The sequence below is a fragment of the Agelaius phoeniceus genome, chromosome 20, assembly GCF_051311805.1.
Source record: "Agelaius phoeniceus isolate bAgePho1 chromosome 20, bAgePho1.hap1, whole genome shotgun sequence".
NCBI lineage: Eukaryota > Metazoa > Chordata > Aves > Passeriformes > Icteridae > Agelaius > Agelaius phoeniceus.
Window position 1 is genome coordinate 10,480,898 of NC_135284.1, and position 14,046 is coordinate 10,494,943.

Consider the following 14,046-nt stretch of genomic DNA (forward strand, 5'->3'; position numbering starts at 1 on the left):
TGTGAGCTCAGTCTGGCCACTCCCAGAGCTCCACAGAGCTCCAGCAGGGAATCCTGGGCTCCCATGGCACATCCAACACTTGTGCCAAGTGTGGGGATGGCAGGGCTGGTGCTGGATCATCTCTAAAGTCCCTTCCACCCCAAACCACTGTGGCTCTTTGATTCCAAGGGCATCAGGGATGATGGAGCAGCAGCAAAGAGCAGCATGGAGCTGGGAATCCAGGGGTTTTTCCACACCTTGCAGCCCAGGGAGATTTGCTTTGGACCTGAGTGACTCAAGGAAGAGGTGACTGCAAAATGTTCATTGGGCCTCCAGAATAAACCTGTGGGACCACAAAATCATGGAATCATTGAGGTTGGAACTGACCTCCAGGATCACCAAGTCCAACATTCCCCCAGCACTGCCAAGGCCACCACTGACCCCTGCCCCAAGAGCCACATCCATACAGTTTTTGAACACTTACAGGGATGCCTGACCACCCTTCCAGAGAAGAAATGTTCCCAAAATCCCCCCTGAGCCTCCCCTGGCCCAGCCTGAGGCCGTTCCCTCTGCTCCTGTCCCTGTTCCCTGGGAGCAGAGCCCGACCCCCCTGGCTGTCCCCTCCTGTCAGGAGCTGTGCAGAGGAGAGGGGACACAGGAAAAACAAAACCATTAATGACTGAACACCTGGAGGGGACTGGAAAAGCACCACTGCCCTCCAGGGAGCAGACTGTGGGTTGAGCACCATCTCAGGGGAGATGAAAGAGCCTCCAGCCCTTTGGAAAGGGGATTTACTCCCTAAGCCACTTCCCTTCAACACCAATTCTCCTCCAGATTCTGATCCCATGTCCCCAGCACCAAGAGGTTCCAGGTGGCACCAGCTGCTCCTGCTGGTTCTGCACTGGTTTGTGAGAGTTGAGCACAGAGAATTCCCACCCTCTCCCTAAGCTGTGAGCTCAAACAAAGGATTTCATCTTCCCTCAGCCCTTCACTACGGGGAGCAGGGGAAGCTGGATCTGCTGGGATGGGCAGCAGGAACCAGAGCCAGAGCTGTGCAGTCCCCTTGTCCAGGCACCACCAGCCCCAAACAGCCCCAGCTGCACCCAAACCACCCCCTGAGCCCATCCCACCGCCCCTGGTCCTGATCCCACAGGATCCAACCTCAGAAATCTGCCCAGGCTGGAAATGCCAGGCAGGGAGAGCAGGGCTCCAAATCCCCTCATCCCACGGAGCAGCAGCAGCTCCTGGGAACTCCTGCCCGAGCTTTGAGGGAACAAGGGAATGCTCAGAGGAGCAGGGGTGGCCCCATCCCACCCCATTCCATGGCACAGCCCCACCCTCAGCCCTCAGGAGACACCCCTGTCTCTGCAAACCTCTCCTGTCCCAGCCGCTGCCTTGGAGGGTGGAATTAAATCTGGAGAGAGGCAGAGCTGGAGAGGGGAAGTGGAGGGGGAAAAGATGGCTGGAAATGAGAGGGAGGGAAAGGAAATGAGAGGGGGGAAAGGAAAATGAGAGGGGGGGAAAGGAAAATTAGAGGGGGAAAAGATGGCTGGAAATGAGAGGGGGGGAAAGGGAAATGAGAGGGAGGAAAACGAAAATGAGAGGGGGGAAACATTCCTGGAAATGAGAGGGGGAAAAAGAGAAATGAGAGGGGAGAAAGATGCCTGGAAATGAGAGGGGGAAAGGGAAATGAGAGGGGAAAACATTCCTGGAAATGAGAGGGGGAAAAGGGAAATGAGAGGGGGAGAAAGGAAATGAGAGAGGGAAAACATTCCTGGATTTCATCACCTCCACCCCCGGGCGGAACGGACTTAGCCCGGGTTTTCAGAGCCCTGTATATCGAATTGGTTGGATAATGCTCACTGATTGCTCCCTAAATGAGCCTTTCCCTGGCCATTCTCAGGATAATCAGGTCCCTGGAAGTTCCCTGCGTGGCCCCGGGCCGGGGTGAGGATGAGGATGAGGATGTGCGCTGGGAGCTGATGAGCACCGCGCTCCTCCTGCCGAGCCTGACCTCCAGCGAGCAGCGAGGTGAGATATTTAAAGTTAATGAGCTGGGTTTGCAGCTCGGGGCCCGGAGCACACAAGTGCTGTTTATTTTTATTCTCCCTGCGGTGCCCGGCCGGCCCGGGCTGTGTCATTGCCGTGCCCGGTTCAGCCTGGCGGGGCTGGCACGGTCTGGGCGAGGCTGTGCCCTGGGGTGAGGCACAGGATGAGCAGGAACAGCTCCGGCCTCAGGAGATTTCCCAGATAAGGCTTTCGGTTTCAAAGACTGGGAGGTCAGAGCCTCCTCAGCAGCCTGGCCCCCTCGCCCAGCACGAGGCAGAGAATTTCTCCCTAATTACAGTTCAGTCAGGGAAAATCTGGTGCAAAACTTTGGCCTTGGGAAAGAGTTTTAATTACAGACAGCTCCAGTGACTTCTGGGAGGAGAGGAACAGCTGCCCCCACTGCCAGGAAGGACGTGGGTCTGTGGGAGTGAATCCAGGAGAGCACGGAGATGCTGCCAGGCCTGGGACACCTCTGGAGAGCTGGGGGTGCTCACCTGGACAGGAGAAGGCTCCAGGGAGAGCTCAGAGCCCCTGCCAGGGCCTGAAGGGGCTCCAGGAGAGCTGGAGAGGGACTCCAGGAGAGTCCCTCAGGAGAGGAGAGGGCTCCAGGAGAGCTGGAGAGGGACAAGGGATGGAGGGACAGGACACAGGGAATGGCTCCCACTGCCAGAGGGCAGGGCTGGATGGGATATTGGGAATGAGGAATTGTTCCCTGTGAGGGTGGGCAGGCCCTGGCACAGGGTGCCCAGAGCAGCTGGGGCTGCCCCTGGATCCCTGGCAGTGCCCAAGGCCAGGCTGGACAGGGCTGGGAGCAGTCTGGGACAGTGGGAGGTGTCCCTGCCATGGAATGAGAGGAGCTCTAAGATCTCTTCCCACTCAAACCATTCTGGGATTCCATCAAAACTTCACTGGATCTGAGGAAAGGATAAATATCTCCACAGGAGCCTCTCTGTCCATTAAATCCCTCCACTCCTGCAGTTTTCAGAGCAGTTGTGTGGATCTGGTTCCATGACAGCCCCACAGAAAATCCCCATGGATTGTAGGGGCCATCCCTGCAGGAGGGGGTTCCATGGGGCTGGGAGGCTCCAGCCCAGCCCAGAAGGGGGGAGCAGGGGGGGTTTGTCCATCCCACCGAGCAGAGGAGCTGGAGAGCTCCTCACTCTGGCATCCCTTGGCTTGTCCTGCAGGGGGAGGAACAGCTCCCCAGGCCTGGTTTGTCCCGTTAAAATGAAATCTGTGCCCTCCCCATGTCCCCAGGGACTGAGGGGGACAGGGACCTGCTCCTGCTCCAGCACTCAAACCAGGAGGGAAAGTCCCAGGAAAACAGGGACTGTTTTCAGACACCTGCCAGCTCCACAGCAGCCCCAGGGATGCCCAGGGACCAGCCCTGTCACCAGATGTCCCCAGGGAAGGGCCCTGCAGGGGCTGCTGAGGGGGGTGTGAGTCCCTAGAGCCCCCAGCCCTCTCTGAAATCCCCTCCCTGGGCACCCAAACCCATTTGGCAGGTCTGTGCAGACTCAGGTCTGTCCCCAGCTGTGAGCAGCCAGTCCCTGTGTCCCATGGATCAGGAGCAGTGGGATCACCCCAGCCTGCCCAGGATTCCATCAGCTCTGCCCCTGCCCTGGGAGGGGCAGAGAGCTCTGGGTGCACTTGGGCAGCAGCAGCAGCTCATCACTCTGGGTGCTCCCTGGGGCACACACACCCTGGGGAGCCAAAATGATCCCAGGGCGCTGCATTTCAGCCAGAAATCAAATTCCACAAGGATGGAAACAAAGCACAGGGCACGAGGTGCATCCCAGCCCGAGAATGGGTGGGTTCCAGAGGGGGCACTGCGCTTCAGGCCTTCCTTTTGTGCTGGGCTGCACTTCAGCAAAGGCAGGGTGGGATATTACTGGGTATAATTTGATGTAATTCAGTGTAATTTGATGAACCTCTTGCTGCTCCTGAGCTGCAGATTTGACAAGCTGCAGCAGCAGCTGTAATTACTCCTCATTTCTGCAGTGAGAACACAGAATGGGATAAAATGTGATAATCCTCATTGTCCAAATGAGAGCAGACATGGAGAGAGTGGCCCCATAAATCCAGACACATCTCATCAAATCCATCCTGCTGCCCAAAATTCCCAGCTCAGCAACACATTTTAAAGGACAGCCAGGCTGGAATGCGGCTGGATCATTTCTCACACTGAAAAATCACTTTGAGATCAAAGGACAAACCCCAAATCCATCATAAGCCATTGCCCCTGGATCCCTGGAAGTGCCCAAGGCCAGGCTGGATGGGGCTTGGAGCACTCTGGGGTAGTAGATGCTGTCCCTGCCCATGGCAGGGGATGGAGTGAGATGACTTTTAAGATTATTTCCAACCCAAACCTGGGATTCTGGAATTCTCTGACTCCTATGAACTCTGATTTTAACCCAGAAATGGTCCCTGGTCCCCCTCCAGCAGTCTGGGCTCTTTTATATTGAAACACATTTTATATTGAGAAATAATATGAAATATTTTATCTAGCTCTTTTCATGCTGAAACACAAGGAAACATCCACCACAGTAAAAAACCTCAGGAAAACCCAAAGAAGAAAAGTGAGAGACAAAAAAAAGGAGAGAAAATGTTTCCAGCTTGGGAATGTCACCATTGTCCCACACAGGGCAGCTCAAGCTGAGCTTGTGGACAGAAGCCAACATTTCATTGATCAAAGGCTGGACAGGATGATCTTGGAAGTCTTTTCCAACCTTAATGATCCTGTGATCCTGGGATTTGTCCATGCCTAAGAACAAGGGATTTGTCTTTTGTCTGCCCCAGGAGAAAGCTGAACAGTTCATTTTGAAGGAGAGATTTGCTCTGTCTCCAGATGTCCCAGCCCATGTCCCTTGACCATTGCCATTCCTGTCCCCAGCTCTGGTGTCCCTTCCCTCCCCAGGAGCAGACCAAAGCAAAGTCCCTGGGGAGTCATGGACAGCAGGACAACAGCCTGGAGGGACACAGTGACCTTGACACCACACAGCCATGGCACTGTCACTTCTTCCCTTTCCAGAGAGACTCTCTGACATTCTGGGATGTGTCACCTGCAGTGGCAGAACTGGAGAGGTGACACCTTGGGGAGCAATGAAAAACTGGGGGAGAATCTCAGTTTGAAGTTCTGGAAGAGTCCTGGAATCACTGAGGTTGGAAAAGATCTCCAAGGTCATCAGGTCCAACCACGGCCACCAAACCACAGCACCAATGCCACTTCTGCCTGGGTTTGAATACCCAGGACAGCCTCAGGTTGTTCTGGAAACAATCAGGAAAAGTTTAGGTTGGATACTGGGGAAATGTCTCCATGGAAAGGCTGGTCAGGCATAGACACTGCCCAGGGCAGGGTGGAGTCCCCACCCCTGGAGGGGTTTAACAGCCCTGTGCATGTGGCACTTGGGGACATGGGCAGTGGTGGCCTGGGCAGTGCTGGGGGAATGGTTGAACTCAATGACCTCAGAGATCTTTTCCAACCTCAATTATTCCATGACTCTTCCAGAATGTGAAGTTGAGATTCCCCCATTTTCCATTGCTCCCAAGGATGTCACCATCCCAGAATGTCCCAGAGGTTCCAGGCAGGTCCCTGCTGAAACCAGCTCAACTTTTGCTTCATCAAAAGACTCCCCATTCTCATCCCAATAAATAATTTGACATCCAGGGGTGGATTTACCCCCCTCTCTTGTGGTAGCCTGGAGTTATTTTTCCAGCTGCTCCTCTAATTAGTTCACCAAGTGCTCATTTTATTCCTCAGATAAAAATCCCAATGAAACCATTTGTGACACTTAAGTCACACATTCATCTCTTTTATGGCAAATCCTGCTTAAAGAGGAGGAATCCCAGATAAGGCCACACATTCCATGTGCCATTTCCCAATGTTTTTTCAGCATCGCTGCCAATTGGAAGAATTTACAAATAATTCCTTTTTCCAGCACAGAAATGTTAAAATATTTCCCTTTCCCTGTGCTGGCAGAACATTCCAGCTCATTCCCCATATTGCAGAGAGAAGCACGGGCCCCTCTCACAGTTTTTGTCCATTAAATGCAGAATTATGGCTGAAAATTAGGTGAATCCATGGGATAAAGGTCAGATTTGACCTCTGGGAGCATTCCCAGACCAAAATATTGGCTCCCTACAAGGCACAGCCCCCAGAGGGGTGCCCAGGTCCACCACCAACCTCTGTGGGAACAGCCCCACACTTCCAAACAAAGCTTTGGGCTAATGGGAATCTCAGAACCCCCAGCCCTCGCCTCCCTTTCTAAAGAGAAACATTTTTGCCCAGCAGATCGCTTTTCTTCCTGTCCTGTTCTGGCACTTCCCATCCCAGCAGTGCCACAGCATCTCCTGGAGTTCACAGGAGGGTTCTGAGGATTTCTCGGGATTTCTCTGGAGACTTTGAAATATTCCAAGGAGATTCTGATTTTTCTCCATAACTGAGGGGGTTTTATGCCAATTGCACCATTTTCCCCATGGCAGCTGTGTTTCTTCAGCTGGGTGAAGCTCCCTGTCCTGGGTTACAAGATGTGGCTGGGTGTGTTCTGTCCCCATCAGTCAGAGCTGGGGCAGTTCTCTGCTGTTCTTGGGGCAGTTTTCTTGATCTCTCCCCCAGCCAATCCTCCCTGCAGGAGATCTCTGCTGTCCATGGCCACTGAGTGTCCCTGCAGGGCTGATCCAATTCCAGCATCCCATGGGGAGATGCTGCATTGCCCAGGGCAGGAGCCAAGCATTCCTACCTGGATCCAATGTGAGCCTGGCACAGCCCAGCAGCCTTTGCCCAGTGCATTGCCAGAGGAGCAGCTTCTGCTGCCCTGCATGGCCAGAGGGAGCCCAGGCCCATCTGCAGCAGCCCTGGAGCTGCAGAGGAAAACTCCCCCCTTGTGCAGGATCCCTGCTCCAGCAGAGCCACAGCTGGCACTGCAGGAGGGCTGAGCCCCCATGGGATGGGGCTGTGCCACCCCCTGACACACAGGGGACAGGGACTGCTCTGATTCTGGCAGGGCTGCTTTGTATTACTGCATTTTTCTATTTTTATTTTCTTCCCTAATAAATAACTGTTATTCCTACTCCCATATCTTTGCCTGAGAGCCCCTTAATTTCAAATTTATAATAATTCAGAGGGAGGGGTTTTACATTTTGCATTTCAAGGGAGGCTCCTGCCTTCCTTAGCAGGCACCTGTCTTTCCAAACCAAGACAGGAAGGCAGGAGCCTCCCCTGAAATGGAGAATGTAAACCTCCCCCCACTCCCCCACCCCGGAATTGCTATAAATTTAGGGGGCTCTCAGGCAAAAAATATGGGAGCAGGAAATAATAATTCTTTGATAGGGAAGAAAATAAAAGGATAAAATGAACAATGCAGTAAACCAAAACAACACTGACAGAGTCAGAACCCAGCCTGATACCCTGTGGGTCAGGGTGCTGGCAGCAGAACCATTGGAATTGTGGCTCAGCCCTCCTGCAGTGTCAGGGCTGGTTCTGCTGGAGCAGGGATCCTGGAGAAAGGTGCAGTCTCTTCCTCTGAAGATCCAGTGGAAGAAGAGGCAGCTGCTGTTCCTCTGGGGAATCCAGTGCAGAAGCTGTGCTGGTGTTCCAGAATCTCCAGATTAAATCCAGGTAGGAATGCTTGGCTCCTCCCTCTGGGCTCACATCTCCCAATGGGATGCTCTAGCTCTTATCAGCCATGCAGGGACATTCAATGGCCTCTTATCAGCAGATGTGGGAGAGATAAGGAAAACTGCCCAATGAACAGAAGACAGCTGCCATACAGATGGTAATAGAATACATCTTGCCTTGCAATGTGGGACACTTCCTTAGCAGACACTTGGCTGTTCAAACCAAGACACCTGGCAGAATCCCAGAATCATGGAGTACCTGGAGTGGGGAGGGACTCATAGGGATGAGGGAATCCATAATCCTGCCCTGCACAGACACCCCAACCACCCCAGGCCTGGCAGTGCTGCCCAAGCTCTCAGCAAAGCTTTGGAAGAACTGGAGGAGGGATTTGTAGGGATCCAGGGGATTCCCAGCCCTGCTGCTCTCCTGCCTCCAGGGAGGATTGCAGGAATGGGATATTCCCAGGAAATCAGGGAATGCAGAGGGGGGTGAGGGCAGAGCCACTCCCTGCACTCCTGGGCACCATGGCAGTGCCAGGTTGGTGGCTGGTGACACATCCCTCTGCTGGCCTGTCCCCTCTGCAGGAAGGTGACATGTCCCTCTGCAGGGAGGTGTTGGCAGCCCTCAGCTGCCATGGAGGCATCACAGGTGACACCTGTGAAGAGCTCCTGCCCAAATCCCAGCTGTGCCAGGGCTGGTTTTGCTCAAGCTCCAGCAGTGTTCTCTCCCTAACCCTCTTTTTCTTCCAAAAGTGATGAATTATGGAGCATCCATTCCTTTCTGCTCCCTTGGGAGCTCTGAGAGCGTCACTGAGCAGCTGCACACCGTGGCCCTGGAGGCAGCTCTCCCTGTGCCATTCTCTGTGTCTGAACCTGTGACACTCTCTGTGCCATTCCCTGTCACAGACATCTTTTATGAAAAATCTTTTCTTTAAGATTTTTCCTCCTGAGAAGCTGAGAGGCCTCAGGAACAAAATGTAAATAATGGTTATCTGCTGCTGTGGAATGCAACAGGGGCATCTGGGATTGGTCTCGTGTGGTTGTTTCTAATTAATGGCCAATCACAGTCAGCTGGATCAGACTCTCTGTCCGAGCCACAAACCTTTGTTATTCATTCCTTCTTTTTCTATTCCTAGCCAGCCTTCTGATGAAATCCTTTCTTCCATTATTTTAGTATCGTTTTAATATAATATATATATCATAAAATAATAAATCAGCCTTCTGAAACATGGAGTCAGATCTTCGTCTCTGCCCTCATCCTCAGACCCCTGTGAACACGGTCACAATTCCCAGTGTCATTCCCTGTGTCTGTCCCTGTGGCACTCCATGTGCCATTCCCAGTGTCATTCCCTGTGCCACTCCCCGTGTCTGTCACTGGCTCAGTGGCAGGAGGTGACACCAGGTGTGAAGTTCTCTGGTCAGGTCCCTTTATGCTCAGCCCCAGCCCAGCTCCAGCTCAAGCTCCAGCCCCTGGTTCTCCTGGTTTTTGCTGGCCCTCAGTGAAGTTGGCCATGGCAGATGCAGCCCCTCTGCCACGCTGGAATTTGCTGATGAAAACTGGATGTTGGGGCTGCTCAGGCTGGCTCAGCTTAAATCCCAAGCCCTGCCAATTTTCTTACCTCATTTGCAGGCCCTGGCAGCAGTTTTGATGGGAAGGAAGGAATGGATGTCTGGCTGCTCCACCTGCCAGCACATCATAACTCACGGCACGGGGCAGGGATGTGCAGAGGATTTCACCTCCCTCCAGCTCTCCTGACCACTGGAGACTCCTCCCTGAGTGTGACCTTTCATCCACCCGAGCTTCCAACCCGTTTAATGCCAGCAAGAACCTGTAAAGCCTCAGCAGCCCTCCCCAGGAGTGTATGGGAAGGTGGTCAGGCTGTTGTTCCTGGCAGCACTGGGCACAGCCAGCATTTCTGCCCTGCTCCTGCATGCTGCCCTTTCCCAGTGGGAGAGGAGGGAGGAGGCTGCTGCTGATTCTCACTCCACAGTCCAAGTTAAATCCCAGGAAAAGGTGAAGAATCCATTGGAGAAAAAGTAGCCATAATATAAATTCAAGCTGTACAGCACTAATTCAATTTGCAGGCAAGGTAAATCTTTCACAGAACATTCCCCTCTTTGCTCAGTGCCTCAGGAATTTCCCATTCCCTGACTTTTTTTAAATCCATGGCCCACTTGACCTTCCCCTGGCAGAGCCCCCAAAGCCCTGCTCCAGCACTGCACCAGTACAGCCAGTTTGGAGCTGGAGGATCAGCTGCCATCCCTGCAGAGAGCACACAGAGCTGCCTGGAAAGCCTCAGCAGGAATTTACCCCTTCCATCATTCCAGGTTTGACTGCACTCCCCAGCTCGGGTCCCTCCACAGCAGCAGTCTGCACAGAACGGTGCCAAAGCCTGCCAGAGTCAGGGAAGGACTGGAGATGAATCAGAACTGGGAGCCAAGTCCCAGCACATTTTTCCAAAAAAGCTCCGAATTTCGGGAAAAGACCCCAGGAGCTGGCAGCACACTAAGCCTGGCTTTGCCAAACCTGAGCCCGAGGCCCTCTCTGCCAGGAAAGGCCAGCACAGCAGGGCAAGGGGCAAAGAGCAGCTCTTGGACAGACACTTCTAAAAGTGATGGATTCCTTTCTTCCCCTTTTCTTTAGGGAATGAGATCATTCCCACAGCCGATCTCCTGTCCCTGCCAGGCTGTGCAGCCCTTTCTGTGCAGGACCCCCTCAGCAGGGTGACAGCCCCGCCCTGGTGACAACTGCCCTGTGCCTCGCAGGGACATCGGGAATGCCAGGGGGGCAGGGGAGTGTCACTGCCCCCTCTCCCCAGGCTCTGCTCCCCAGGGTCCCCAAGGATTTCCCCAGTGTCCCCAAGGACTCCGGGCTCTCCCAGATCCCCCAGCCCCTGCTCTGTGACGGTGTTCACAGGGGTCTGAGGATGAGGGAAGAGACGAGGATCTGACTCCATGTTTCAGAAGGCTGATTTATTATTTTATGATCTATATTATATTAATACTATACTAAAAGAATAGAAGAAAGGATTTCATCTGAAGGCTGCCTAAGAATAGAAAAAGAAGGAATGATAACAAAGGCTTGTGGCTCAGACTCTCTGTCCAAGCCAGCTGACTGTGATTGGCCATTAATTAGAAACAACCACACGAGACCAATCCCAGATGCCCCTGTTGCATTCCACAGCAGCAGATAACCATTATTTACATTTTGTTCCTGAGGCCTCTCAGCTTCTCAGGAGGAAAAATCCTAAGGAAAGGATTTTCCATAAAGGATGTGTGTGACACTGCTCTGTCAGGATTCCGGCGTTCCCCCCCTGTCACAGCCCCGGGGCACGGCTGCCTCTGCACCCCAGCTCCTGGCAGCAGGGAGGGCTCCCCCGGCCCTGCCAAGGACATTTTAAAGGAATTGTTCCTTGTGCTCAGCTCTGCAGTGGCTGAAATCCCTCCCTGGCTCCAGCATCCCGATCCTGCATTTCCCTCCCTAACAGGGGTTCTGTTGCTTTTATTCCCTCGGTAATTGTTTGATGAGTTCTCCCAGCAGGACTTGGCTCGGGATGATTCCACCCCTCCAAACTTCTTCTGGCAGAGCAATCAACACCTCATCAGAGCAGGTCCGGGACTGGGGGGAATCCTGCTCCTCTCCCGGGAATGTCACCGGCCAGGGCTGCCCAGGAATGCACAGGGAAAGGTCCAAAGAGCCTGGCAAAGATTATCTGTGCAGGGTGGGATTGTCTGGGCCTGTCCAGGAGCTGGGCTGGATCATCCTGGGGGTCCCTTCCAACTCAGGATATTCCATGATGGTGATGGCATAAAAGGAATTGCTTCCATCACCTTCAGCCTGGCTCAGCTTCTGACATCCGACTTTGGTTTGTGTTTCAGCTGTGGAATGTCCCCCTCCAGGCTGGGACAGCCCCTCACCACTCTGAGAGGGGAGACTCAGCTCCTCCTGAGGGCCAGCTCCCATCTCTGCTCTGTGTGACAGGGACAGCACCCAGGGAATGGCTGGAGCTGGGCCAGGGGGGTTTAACCTGGATTTTAGGAAAAGGTTCTTGCCCTTGTGAGAAACGACTGCTCACTTTTTCAAATGTTATTAAATTTTAACAAAAACTGCAACCAAGAACTAAATAAGGAAAAATTACAGTGCTGGGAGCCCCCATGACTACCATCCATGTGCTCCTCCACAAAATGGATGCTCAGCTTTTTACATCCGTAGCCCCTCTTAAAGTTTTGTCAGTCAGCTCCTTCTGTGCCATCCATTGGTGGAGATCACTTTTTACACCTTGACTGGAGGCCAGGTGTTGTTATGCTCTGCCTCCTGGCGACAAGCCAGCCTCCTCTAAATGTCCTGACTGCTGAGGCTGTTACAAAGAGGGGAGGGAAAGAGGACTGTGGAATGACATCTTACAATAACATTATTATACATCTGTATAATATCTGTATCTTAATTGAGAGAGCCAACAATTACATTACTTAATTATTATTACTGTCTATTATACCCCAAGGGTGCTGGGCACTGCCCAGGCTCCCCAGGGAATGGTCCCAGCCCTGAGGCTGCCAGAGCTCCAGGAGCTCCCAGATAGGATTGTTGGGATTGTGAATTTTGCTCTGGGTTCACCCAGCTGTATCCCACAAGGGATGATCCATCTCCCTTCCATGGATTGCCTGATCCCTGGGATTACCCACAGCAGCTTCACATCTCACCTTGCCCTTTCCTTTTGTGTGGAGACAGCAAAGTTCCCCAGCTCCCTTCCACCCTTCCCATGGTGAGCTGGAGTTGTTGGATGGGGATCCAAGGGCTGCCAAGCACTGGGAAAGCCCCTGGAATGCCCCAGCAGAGAGCAGAGCTCGGTGAGCACTCACCATCCATGTCCAAGCGCTGCATGATGATGGCCAGCTCCACCTCACTGGGCATGTTGTAGTGCATGTTCTTTATTTGGCATATTCACTGTTTAATTTGTGGTTTTGCAATCCCTCTGTATTGTCCTCCCCCTGTCTCTGGAGTGGCACAAGCCCCCCATTTTGTATATAATGTTTGTAAAATTAGGCTTGCTCCCTCATTGTTAATCAGTTCAGTTCAGTGTTGGTTTTTCTGTTTGTTACCTGGCCACTCCCTGCCAAGTTTCAAACCCCCCCCTTTCCCAGTTGTCAACCCCTCCTGTCCCTGTCCTTTTCCCCAGAACCATCCTTCCTCCTCCTCTCATTAAATGTGAATCCCTCCCCAAACCTGGCCTTCCCTTTAGAAACTTCCCTGTCAGTTTTGTATCCTTCAGAACCCCATTGGTTTACTTAAGCTGTTCTCCTCCCTTGAAACCCTCCATTGGTTTACACATTGTATTCCCTACCTTGTGTTCCACCCCCAGTTCTCCCGATTAGCTAGAGATTGTATCCTCCCCTGAGACCTTCCCTGTTTATAAACTATTGTCTGCCCTCGGTTCAGGGCCTGGGATCCTGGACTCTTTGTTTTGCCATCGAATAAAGTTACCCCAGTTCCACCCCAGGCCCGTGCTACTGCCTTTTGTTCCTGCGCCAAACCTCCACTGGTGGCTGTGTAATATATGTTAAAAATAATTCATGCTATCAAAGAATGTATTTTATAAAGATTGTGAAGTCCAAATGAGTCTCCGACCACAAGCAGCCTGAGGGACAGATGTCTATTCAAACTTTGAAATTCCTGGAGTCGGCTAGATAAGGCATTTTAGCCTAAGACTAGAGCACCCAACAGGATGAGAATCATCTGAAACCTCCTAAGAGCGATCGTCGATCATCGATCATCGTCCTGCGGATAACATCAATCAAGATAGGCAGGGACGCCAGGAACATACATGTGAATACATGGCTTCCCCTGGCTATCAGCCAGGAAACGGTGATTGTCCAGCTCTGCACAGTGAAAGAACCAACTCTGAATGTGCAGAGTTACAAAAGAAACTGGGACTCCTTGGCCTCGGGCACAATAAACTGTATAAAACACCCCCGCTAGAGGCAGCTCTCGTGAACAGAGGGGGATGCAATGCAATAGAGGTCGGATCCAGGTTCACCCAGCGCCGATCCCGGGCTCAACGCTGTCTCTTTGGCTGTGGTGGTTTTCAGGACCGTATTTTGGTTGCAGAAAAAGATAAATAAAATCTTTTTGCATTTTTGATCATTTGGTTTTTCAATTGATCATTTATAAGAGCTGGGATTCTGCAGAGCCCAAAGGAAGCTCTGTCACACCCCTGTTATCACCTAGCCGGGACTTAACACACCACGACACCCCTTCCATGGACTGCCTGATCCCTGGGATTACCCACAGCAGCTTCACATCTCACCTTGCCCTTTCCTTTTGTGTGGAGACAGCAAAATTTCCCAGCTCCATTCCACCCTTCCCGTGGTGAGCAGCAGTTGGATGGGGATCCAAGGGCTGCC

General features: G+C 52.6%; 1 protein-coding gene across 5 annotated transcripts in view; it reads right to left on the reverse strand.

Annotated features, from left to right (window-relative positions):
- Positions 1-14,046, reverse strand: part of CALN1 (calneuron 1) — a 172,518-nt gene that overhangs the window by 61,859 nt on the left and 96,613 nt on the right. The window lies entirely within an intron of this gene.